The following is a 9,191-nucleotide window of genomic DNA, read 5'->3' as shown; positions in this document are numbered from 1 at the left end:
CGCCCGTTTAAAACCGTTTCATGTCTTCCCCTTGCTTCAGAATGAAGAGTGCAATCCCTCACTTGACTCACAGGTGAATCTGGGAGCGGGTCCCCTCCCCTCCACCTCCCCTGTGCTGTCCTCTCTCCCTTCAGCCACCAGACCACCTTGAGTGCCTAAAGCAACAAGATCCCTCCTCGCCTACCTTAGCACATACTGTTCCTTCTGACTGTGCACTTCCGCCCACTGCCCTTCTCCTGTGCCTGGCCCACACCTGCTCCTATTCTGAGCTCCCCTGAATCATTTCTGCCTCAGAGAAAACCTCTCCCACCCCTGCGGGCTGTGACCAGGTCAGCTACCACCATTATCCCCCCTGGAGACCTGTGTTCCTTCCTTCATGCGTTTTCATTCACTTGTCACTGTTCATAGATCAGTGTGATGAATTGATTACTCACCTCTCCCCTGACACACTCCATGTTTCAGGGAGATAAGGACCACATTAGATTTTTGCCTTAGCTCCGTGATGAGTACATAGTTGGCACTCAAATCCATATTTTAAATTTTTTCATTATACACATTTCGAACTGAAGAAAAAAAAAGTAGAGAATCGTGAAATGAACCCCATATGCCCATTACCTAGATAGGTAGTCATGGTAATCATTATTAACATTTTAGCATATTTATCATTTTTACTGGCATATTTTCAAGTGATTTAGAGTTTTCACAACTGTTTGCTCCTAAATACTTCAGGAAGTTTTCTTACTACAATATCATCATCACACCTTACAAAATTAACAAGAACTCCTTAAAATCATCTAAGAACCAGCCCATATTCAAATTTCCCAAATGGTGCCCCCCAAAATGCTTCTTTCGCACTTGGTTTGTTTCCACCAGGATCTAGATAAGACCTGCGTGTTGCATTTGGTCATATCTCTTAAGCCTCATTTAAATCTAGAGTAGCGCTTCTTCCCTATGCACTGAGTTGTTGAATTGCTAAATAAAGTATTTTAAGTAAATTACACACACCATGTCCCACCTTCTAGATTTGTCTGGTTGCCTTCTGGTTGTGTTGTGTACCCTCTGCTTCCTGTCAACTGGAAATTAGATCTCCAGGCTTGATTACATTCAGGCTTCCTCCCGCGCCTGAGCGCCACTGCCAGCTCCACTCGGATGCTGATTGGCTGATTGGCGGGCTCCACTGATGACCGCTGATTCCTTGGCTGAGAAGTTTCTTCTTTAGGACCAGCAAGTAATCTGTGAGCCAATACTTTGAAATGACTATGTTTTATTTGTTTTTTACTGTTTTGTTAAGGAGTGTTTTATTGATTTTTAGAGAGGATGGGAGAGTAAGAGAGAGAAACATCAATGTGAGAGAGAAACATCAGTCCGCTGCTTCCCCCCACAACCCCCACTGGGGGATCAGGCCTGCAGCCCTGGCATGCGCCCTGACCTGAATCTAACCAGCAACCCTTCCGTGCACAGGACAACGCCACACCTGCCAGGGCAAACTATGTTTTTAGTCAGTAAATGGAGGAGGTCAGTGTAGCTGAGCAGTGATGAGGGCAGTGGGCGAGAACCAGAGCGAAAGGGTCATAGGCCTTGATAAGAAATTTGGACTTTATCCTGTAGGACGGGCAATTACAAACCACTCTTAAGCAAAGGAAGTCATGTGATCACACTTGGCCAGGGGAAAGGGTGAGGAAGCATGAAGCGAACAAGGAAGGAGCATTTCCGGAACGCTCAGCCCGAGCCCAGCTCTCTGCTAGGTGTTTGGCACACTCAGTCTAAGTGAAATGTTCAATGTGTTTTAAAGAAAAACCCTATTTTACTGATGAGGAAAATGGAGGCTTAGACTCCGTCACTCACCCGGGGTCGCAGCAAAGGATGGTGACGACCTCAGGAAAGCAGTGACCACAAGTGTGGACAGGTATTCGAGGCGGAATCAGCAGCATTTGTAAGCAACTGGCCAGGGGGAGGCGGGGAACGGAGGCCCGGCTGATGCTGACTCACGGGTGGGATGCAGGAAGAGACAAGCAGGTTGGAGGGGAAGATAATGAGCTGAGGCTCCCAGCTGCCCAGATGCCTCCAAGCCGCTCTGCTAAGAAATGATGCTGGTAACATGACAATGTCTATAAATTGGCTTCCGGCATGACTCGATAATTAGCTTAAGTTACCCCTCATTGGCATTTCCTTCAAAGCAAGGACACTCTTCCATTCATCCTGATGAGGCCTGTTTTCTGTGTTTCAGGGTGGGTGTGAACCTGGAGCTGCGTGATCTGTCACTTGGCTCGAGGGGGCCTGAGACTGAAGCCATAGGGTGGGTGGGCTGTCTGTTCTCTCAGCGAAGAGTCTGTCTGTCTCTGGGGTGTGGGCTCCCCTTCAGATAGAGAGCTGCCTGAGGGTGGATTCTGGAACCCGCCCAGTCAATGCCCAGCATACAGAGTGTGGTCCAGAGATCAGTTCAGGAGCCACACGGAGGATAGAGTGACAAGGAAGATGGTCAGTTGGGTGGCAGCTTTCAAGGTCAGCTGCAAGGATGCTTAGGGCTGAAAGGACTGTGTTTAGAGAAATCAGAGAAACTTAAGAGTGTTGACATGGTAGATTTTTTTTTAAAAATATGTTTTTATTGATTTCAGAGAGGAAGGGAAAGGGAGAGAGAAAAAAAAAACATCAACGATGAGAGAGTCATTGATCAGCCGCCTCCTGCATGCCTCCTACTGGGGATCGAGCCCACAACCCGGGCATGCGCCCTGACCTGGAATCAAACCATGACCTCCTGGTTCATAGTTTAACACTCAACCACTGAGCCACACCTGCCAGGCGACAGGTAGATTTTATAAAACTTGGCAGCTGATCCAGAGGAACGAGGAGATAACGAGCTGAGAAGGACCCTCAAGTTTGATCTCAGAAGAGAGTGAAGTGAGATGGGACCTGCAAGAGGAAGGTGGGTCCAGGGATAGGGAGATGCTGAGTACAGGGTGGGTCTCCATGACCAGATCTAAGTAGGCGTGGTCTGAGAAGACCTGGGAAGGGAGGTCTAGGACTAGAGAGCAGTCAGGGCTACGTCATGGGCACACAAGTCAAGGTAGGAACTGCAGGCGCGGATAAGCTTTTCCTGGGAAAGGTATGTGGGTCCAGGTGGGATGGGCAGGGGAACAGGACCCCAGCAAAGGCGGCTGAGGAATGTGAGGTGAGACATGCAGGCAGGTCATGGGGATCAAATGCCAGGGAGAGACTAAGTAGGACAATGACCAAAAAGCTACTGGCCTTAGCGATTCTGAATGAACCAGTCAGGGGCCTAGGAAACGGGCTCTGACTTATTAGCAAAGAGAGAGAGAGAGAGAGAGAGAGAGAGAGAGAGAGAGAGAGAGAGAAGGGGGGGGGGGGGCCACATGGAGGTGGAGCCAAAGAAGCAAAAAGCAGGGCTGTCTCTCAGCAGGGCCTGGCACAGGGCACCACACCACTGGCACGACTAACAAAGCCTCCAGAGGGATCCCACCTCCCTCTGCTCTGGTTACTTGCCCCGCAGAGCAGAGCATGAAGGCATCAGATTGGCAGGGCTGAGGTCACATGCCCACATCTCGGAGGCTCAGAATTCCTTCTTTCCGTAAATATTGATTGAGCACCTCCTCTGTGCCCGGCACAGGTCTAGGCCCTTGAAAACAGCAACAAAATCCACAAAGATCCTTGTCTTCGTGGCCCTGACATTCGAGGGGAGAGATTGACAATAAACAACAGACATAAACTGTGAGTGCTGTAGAAGGCTAAGAACAAAGAGAAAGCATAAAGAAGGTTGGAAAAGTGCACGTAAGGAGTGAGCAGGAAGGGCACAGGGTGCAATGCTACCTGGCGTGGTCCAGGAGAGCCTATTGGAGCAGGCAGGAGTGTGCCCGGGGTGCCCAGGAAACAGCACAACAGCAGGGAGCCGGTGGTGCGGCTGCAGCACCCGAGCGAGGGGGAGAGCTAGGGCAGCGGACTGGATTGGACCTCGTAGGCCCCTGTAAGGACTTGGGCTTCCCACTGAGGACAGTGGGAACTCTGGGAGGACTTGGACGCCAGGGGTGACCTGACCGTCCTACAGTTTAATAGGATCCCATGCACACAGAGGTCACTGGTTTGATTCCCAGACTCCGTGCTCGGGTTGTGGGCTCGATCCCCAGCAGGGGGCAGCCGATGGATGATTCTCTCTCATCATTGATGTTTCTAGCTCTCTCTCCCTCTCCTCTTTGAAATCAATACTTTTTTATTTTAAATAAATAATAATGCTATCAAGTAGAGAACGTCTTATACACACATTCATCCGTCCCCATCCTTCCCTTCTTCCCTTCTCTCTGAGGGAAGCAAAATGGCCCCCGCTGGTCCCCCCAAGCCCTTGTGCTGGAGACTGTCCCCAAAAACGGGCCAGGCCTCACGGCCCTCGTATCCCCCACGGCCGTCCCGTCTCCCTCTAGCTTACAACCCGGCCCCGAGGAAGGTTGTCAAAACCCACATTGTCTTCCTCTCCTCCAGCCAACATGCACATCGCCTCCCTCCACCATGCAGGGCCAGTCACGCCTCTCTGAGACACCTGCCCTGTGGCCGCACCCTCCCTCCTTCCTCTCTCCTCCCTGGTTTCCACGGCACCACTTTTTCTGGGGTTCCATCTCTGGACACTCCTTCTCATGCCCCTTCCTGGCTTCCCTCCCCTGCTCCCTCATAAATGCAGGTGTTGCCTGGGCCTTCTGCTCTGCGAACCTGCAAGCCTCTCAGCGTGATCTCACTCGTGCCAGGGCTTCAGTTACCACCTATTGCTGACCGTGCTCAAAGATATTTTCCCAGCGCATCAAGAATATGGCAGAAGAGGCAGACAGAATATTGCATGTGCTTCGAAAGCATTATCCAGCCCTCATCTGGGACAGTCCACTGCGCCTCAAAGTCAGCAAGCCCTGACCCGAACGCACCAACTCTCTCCTCCTCCTGCTCCTCCTCCCTTCTTCAGGAGTCAGAAACGTGGGAGTCACCCTCCCACCCCATGACAGCCAACTGCCAATCACCCCTTCTTTAGATTTCAGCCCCTGCACCGCCCCTCTCTCCACCCCCATTGACACTCCAGTCTAGGTCCCCTCCTCACTCCCAGAGAGACTCAAACATTCACCCATTCACTTGTTCATTCATCCACTGAGTATTAACTGAGCATCTACTATGTGCCAGAAGCTGAGGCGAATGCTTGAGATACATCAGTGAACACAACACATACAAATCCCTGCCCTGTGAAACTTACACTCTGGCACTTGCAATCATTTGAGAAGTTGTTCCTATTCCATCTTAACCCCTCTGACTGCCAACTCCACCCCGGCCACAGGGAACTTTGCAACATGTGTATCTACTCAGCATCTTCCACAGGAACTCAGGATCCTGGGGTCAAGTCTGGGCCACATGAGGGGTGCCCTGATCCCTTCCCTCCCGTCTGCTCTCATCTCACCAGGCTGGAGCTCCTTCTCCAGGGCTGCCTCTGTACGTGGTCCATCCTCCACCATAACACCTATCACACTACTATATGGTGCAGTTTGCCTGCCCACCAGCCAGCCTTTCCTCTCCACCCCGAGTGCCTGCAGGGCTGTAGCCGCTTTGATCCATTCTGCATCCCCAGTGCCTGGCCCGTTATCTGGCACACAGTAGAGGTCAACAAATAGTGGTGGCCTAAATAAGTGACTGTCACACAGGGAGAGGACTGGGGAGAAGGAGGGAGTGAGTTCTGAACTAGCCTCAGACCAGCCCCCTTCATTCAGACTGACCCTGTGGTTAAAGTCAAGGTTTAGATCCCGCTTCTGCACCTACTGGGTGTGTTCTCTGAGCTTGTTTTCTTTCCTATATAAATGGGAACAAGCCCTCACTGGTTTGGCTCAGTGGATAGAGTGTCAGCCTGTGGACTGAAGGGTCCCAGGTTCAATTCTGGTCAAGGGCACATGCCCGGGGTTGTGAGCTGGATCCCCAGTAGAGGGTGGGCAGGAGGTAGCCAATCCATGATTCTCTCTCATCATTGATGTTTCTATCTCTCTCTCTCCCTCTCCCTTCCTCTCTATTAAAAATATATATAATGGGAACAAGAACAGAACCCATCTCAGTGTTGCAAGGAGCATGCTGGCTGCTTAGCACAGTGCCTGGCATATTGGTTCTCCTAAAAAGCGAGCTGTTGTCATCCCTATTGTCATCATCATCCTCATCCCCACCGCTGGTGGCCATCCTTGCCTGCTGACCCTCCCACCTCCCTAGCACTGTGCTCTACTGTTTCCTCCCTTCTCATCGCCTTGTCCCAGTGCGGCCCCCACCACCCCCACCAGTGCCTGGAACTTCCCAGCTGAGGTCACCAGGGACCTCCTCCTTGCAGAAGGTCCCTCCCTCCATCTCTCAATAGCATGTGACTCTGGCATTGCTTCCTCCTCTTTAAAAAGATATGTTTTTATTGACTTCCGAGAGAGGAAGGGAGTGGGAGATGGACACAAACTCCTTGGCAAAATAGCCAAGTTCCCCTTAATCTGGCTCTTGCCTCACAGTCATCCTCTAGCCACCCCCCTCCTGCTCTCCTACTACACATACTTCACAGACCTCTCTGAAGGCTGCTTCTGGTCTCGTTTCCCTTCATCACAGATACAGGTGAAAGGCGACACAATGTCATAGCAGGTGAAGTCCTGCGCTAAAAGTTGTAGTGTCCCTGCCGCGGGGTGTAAGGAGTTTGACCATATGGCTCACCTATGCACTCATGAAGTAAAGCTTATGATAATACCTTTCTTCTTATTTAACTTCAATGCACACTTTGCTGTTTCCTACCTCTGTGCCTATTTATTTTTTAATTGACTGATTTGAGAGGGAGGGAGGGAGGGAGGGAGGGAGAGAGAGAAACATCGATTTGTTGTCCCACTCGTTTTTGCATTTATTGGTTGACTCTTGTATGTGCCCTGACTGGGGATCGAACTCGCAACCTTGGCATCCCGGGACGATGCTCTAACCAACTGAGCTACCTGGCCAGAGCCCTACCTCTGTACCTTTGACCGTGCTGTCTCCTCACCCCCACGCCCCAAGAATGCTCTCCTGCTCCTTATTTGCCTGCAGACCCTCCTCCACCTACTTGGTCCCAGCTCAGGCCTTCCCTGACTCCATAAACAGTTACTTCCTTCTTGCCCGTGTCAGCGTCATTCTTAGAACTATTGCCCTGAATTGAAGTTATGTCTCTATGCAGTATGTCTGTCACTCCCACCATCCCAGGTGCTTTCTATGTAGCTCCTATGGCCCGTTGATGATGACTCAATGAAGTGTTTGCTGAAAGACTAAATAAGACTACTTTCTTTTTTTACAGATGTTTTTATTGATTTTAGAGAGAGAGGAAGGGAGAGGAAGAGAGATAGAACATCAATGATGACAGAGAATCATTGATCGGCTGCCTTCTGCAGGCCCCCTTTTGGGAATTGAGCCTGCAACCCGAGCATGTGCCCTGACCAGGAATTGAATCAGTGACCTCTTGGTTCATGGGTCAACATTCAACCACGGAGCCACACCGGCCAGGCAAATAATACAACTTTTTCAATTTAAAAGATTAGACTTCAAGAGGAACTGGTGGGAAAGAGGAACGCAGCAGGCAAATTTGCTGTTCATCTGTCATCCACCAGCTGGGAAACTTCCCCAAGAGCAGAGTCATCGACCACAGAATGTGAACCCCAAGGGAATTTCAAGATCCAGTCCCCCGGCCAAATGCCAGAGAGGGCAACTGCTTTGCCTAAGGTCACACAGCTGGCTGGGCGCAGGGCTGGAACCAGATTCCAGATAACTGTGGGAAAAGTTTGGGTAGATGGCTACCTCACACCACGAACCTCTTCCCTTTCTATCCATCTTAACTCCCTAAAGGGCTCACTCACAACTCTTAAAGCACTTGCTGGGACCTTGGCTGGCTAGAGCTGCCAAAGCCCCGTAGATTGGAGGACGGGATCCAATTATCCCCATTTTACAGATTGACAAACCAAGGTAGCAAAGACTGTGTCACACTGCTAGCTAACGGCAGAGGCAGGATTTGACATTAAGCATTGTGCTCTTCTTTTTTGTAAAATATATTTTATTGATTTTTTACAGAGAGGAAGGGAGAGGGATAGAGAGCTAGAAACATCGATGAGAGAGAAACACTGATCAGCTGCCTCCTGCACACCCCCCACGGGGGATGTGCCTGCAACCAAGGTACATGCCCTTGACTGGAATCGAACCTAGGACTCCTCAGTCCGCAGGCCGACGCTCTATCCACTGAGCCAAACCGGTCAGGGCATTGTGCTCTTCTTGAGAAAAAGAAACACACACACACAAAAACCCACCCCTGCAGAGTCACTATTTACAATAATCTTGAGGACTGGCCCCCTGATGCCTGGGGAATCCCCTCACTCCCACCAGTTCCTCTTTGAGTATCCATCCCGCTCGCATAGGAAAGAACCAGTACACCCACCCTCACACCCAACTAGGCCTAGGAGAGACCTCCTCGGAGTCATAACCTTTGACGGGGAAATCACCCTCACCCTTCCCCTGCCGGGCACTTAACAGTGTCATTGCTCACTAGCTATCACCTTCCCCATTCTGAGATGGGGAAACCGAGGGTCAGAGATGAGACATCAGTGCTCTAGCCCGTTTGGCTCAGTGGATAGAGCGTCTGCCTGCGGACTGAAGGGCACAAGCCCTGGTTGCAGGCTCGACCCCCAGTAGAGGGTGGGCAGGAGGCAGCCAATCAATGATTCTCTCTCATCACTGACGTTTCTCTTTCTCTCCCCCTTCCTTTCTGAAATCAATAAAAAAATATTTTTAAAAATAAGACATGAGTAACCCATGGTCAAAGCCAGTAAGTAGCGAGGATGGGTCTCGAACCCAGGTCTCTCTGGCTCTAGCGCCGCCTCTTTCTTTCTATTAGGCCACGCCAGGCTTTCCTGCACGGCCAGGTAAACCACCTGGAGCCTCTTCCTGGCTGGGTTACTTCGGGAAAGTAACTTAACCTCTCTGGACACCCCCAAGGTCAGAAGCTGTGCTTTCGGGGAAGAAATCAGTATGCAAAAGAGACGCAAACGAAACGCCAGTCCGCGGGCGCCAGCGCAGTCCCTTCCCGGAGCTCGGGGCTTTCTAATGAGAGGGTGTGTCGCCGGCCGCGGGGACCTGCGCAGCGAGCCCCCGGCCGCTAGCAGAAGCGAAACCTCCACACCCTCCAGCCT

At 51.0% G+C, this 9,191-nt stretch overlaps 1 protein-coding gene and 1 long non-coding RNA gene across 2 annotated transcripts in view; one reads left to right on the top strand and one right to left on the bottom strand.

Moving 5' to 3' along the window:
- The window catches only part of MLLT6 (myeloid/lymphoid or mixed-lineage leukemia; translocated to, 6), a 44,107-nt gene that overhangs the window by 5,180 nt on the left and 29,736 nt on the right, over window positions 1-9,191 (top strand). The gene's annotated exons all lie outside the window — the stretch shown is intronic.
- Window positions 1-9,191, bottom strand: part of LOC106725359 — a 12,401-nt gene that overhangs the window by 1,782 nt on the left and 1,428 nt on the right. The window contains exon 2 of the long non-coding RNA XR_001361236.1: window positions 435-563. This is a non-coding gene — a long non-coding RNA (uncharacterized LOC106725359). The remainder of the gene's footprint in view (window positions 1-434; window positions 564-9,191) is intronic.

The sequence above is a fragment of the Myotis brandtii genome, unplaced genomic scaffold (genome assembly GCF_000412655.1).
Source record: "Myotis brandtii unplaced genomic scaffold, ASM41265v1 scaffold157, whole genome shotgun sequence".
NCBI classification, from domain to species: domain Eukaryota; kingdom Metazoa; phylum Chordata; class Mammalia; order Chiroptera; family Vespertilionidae; genus Myotis; species Myotis brandtii.
Note: the sequence above shows the minus strand (reverse complement) of the source record. Positions and strands in the feature narration are given on the sequence as shown.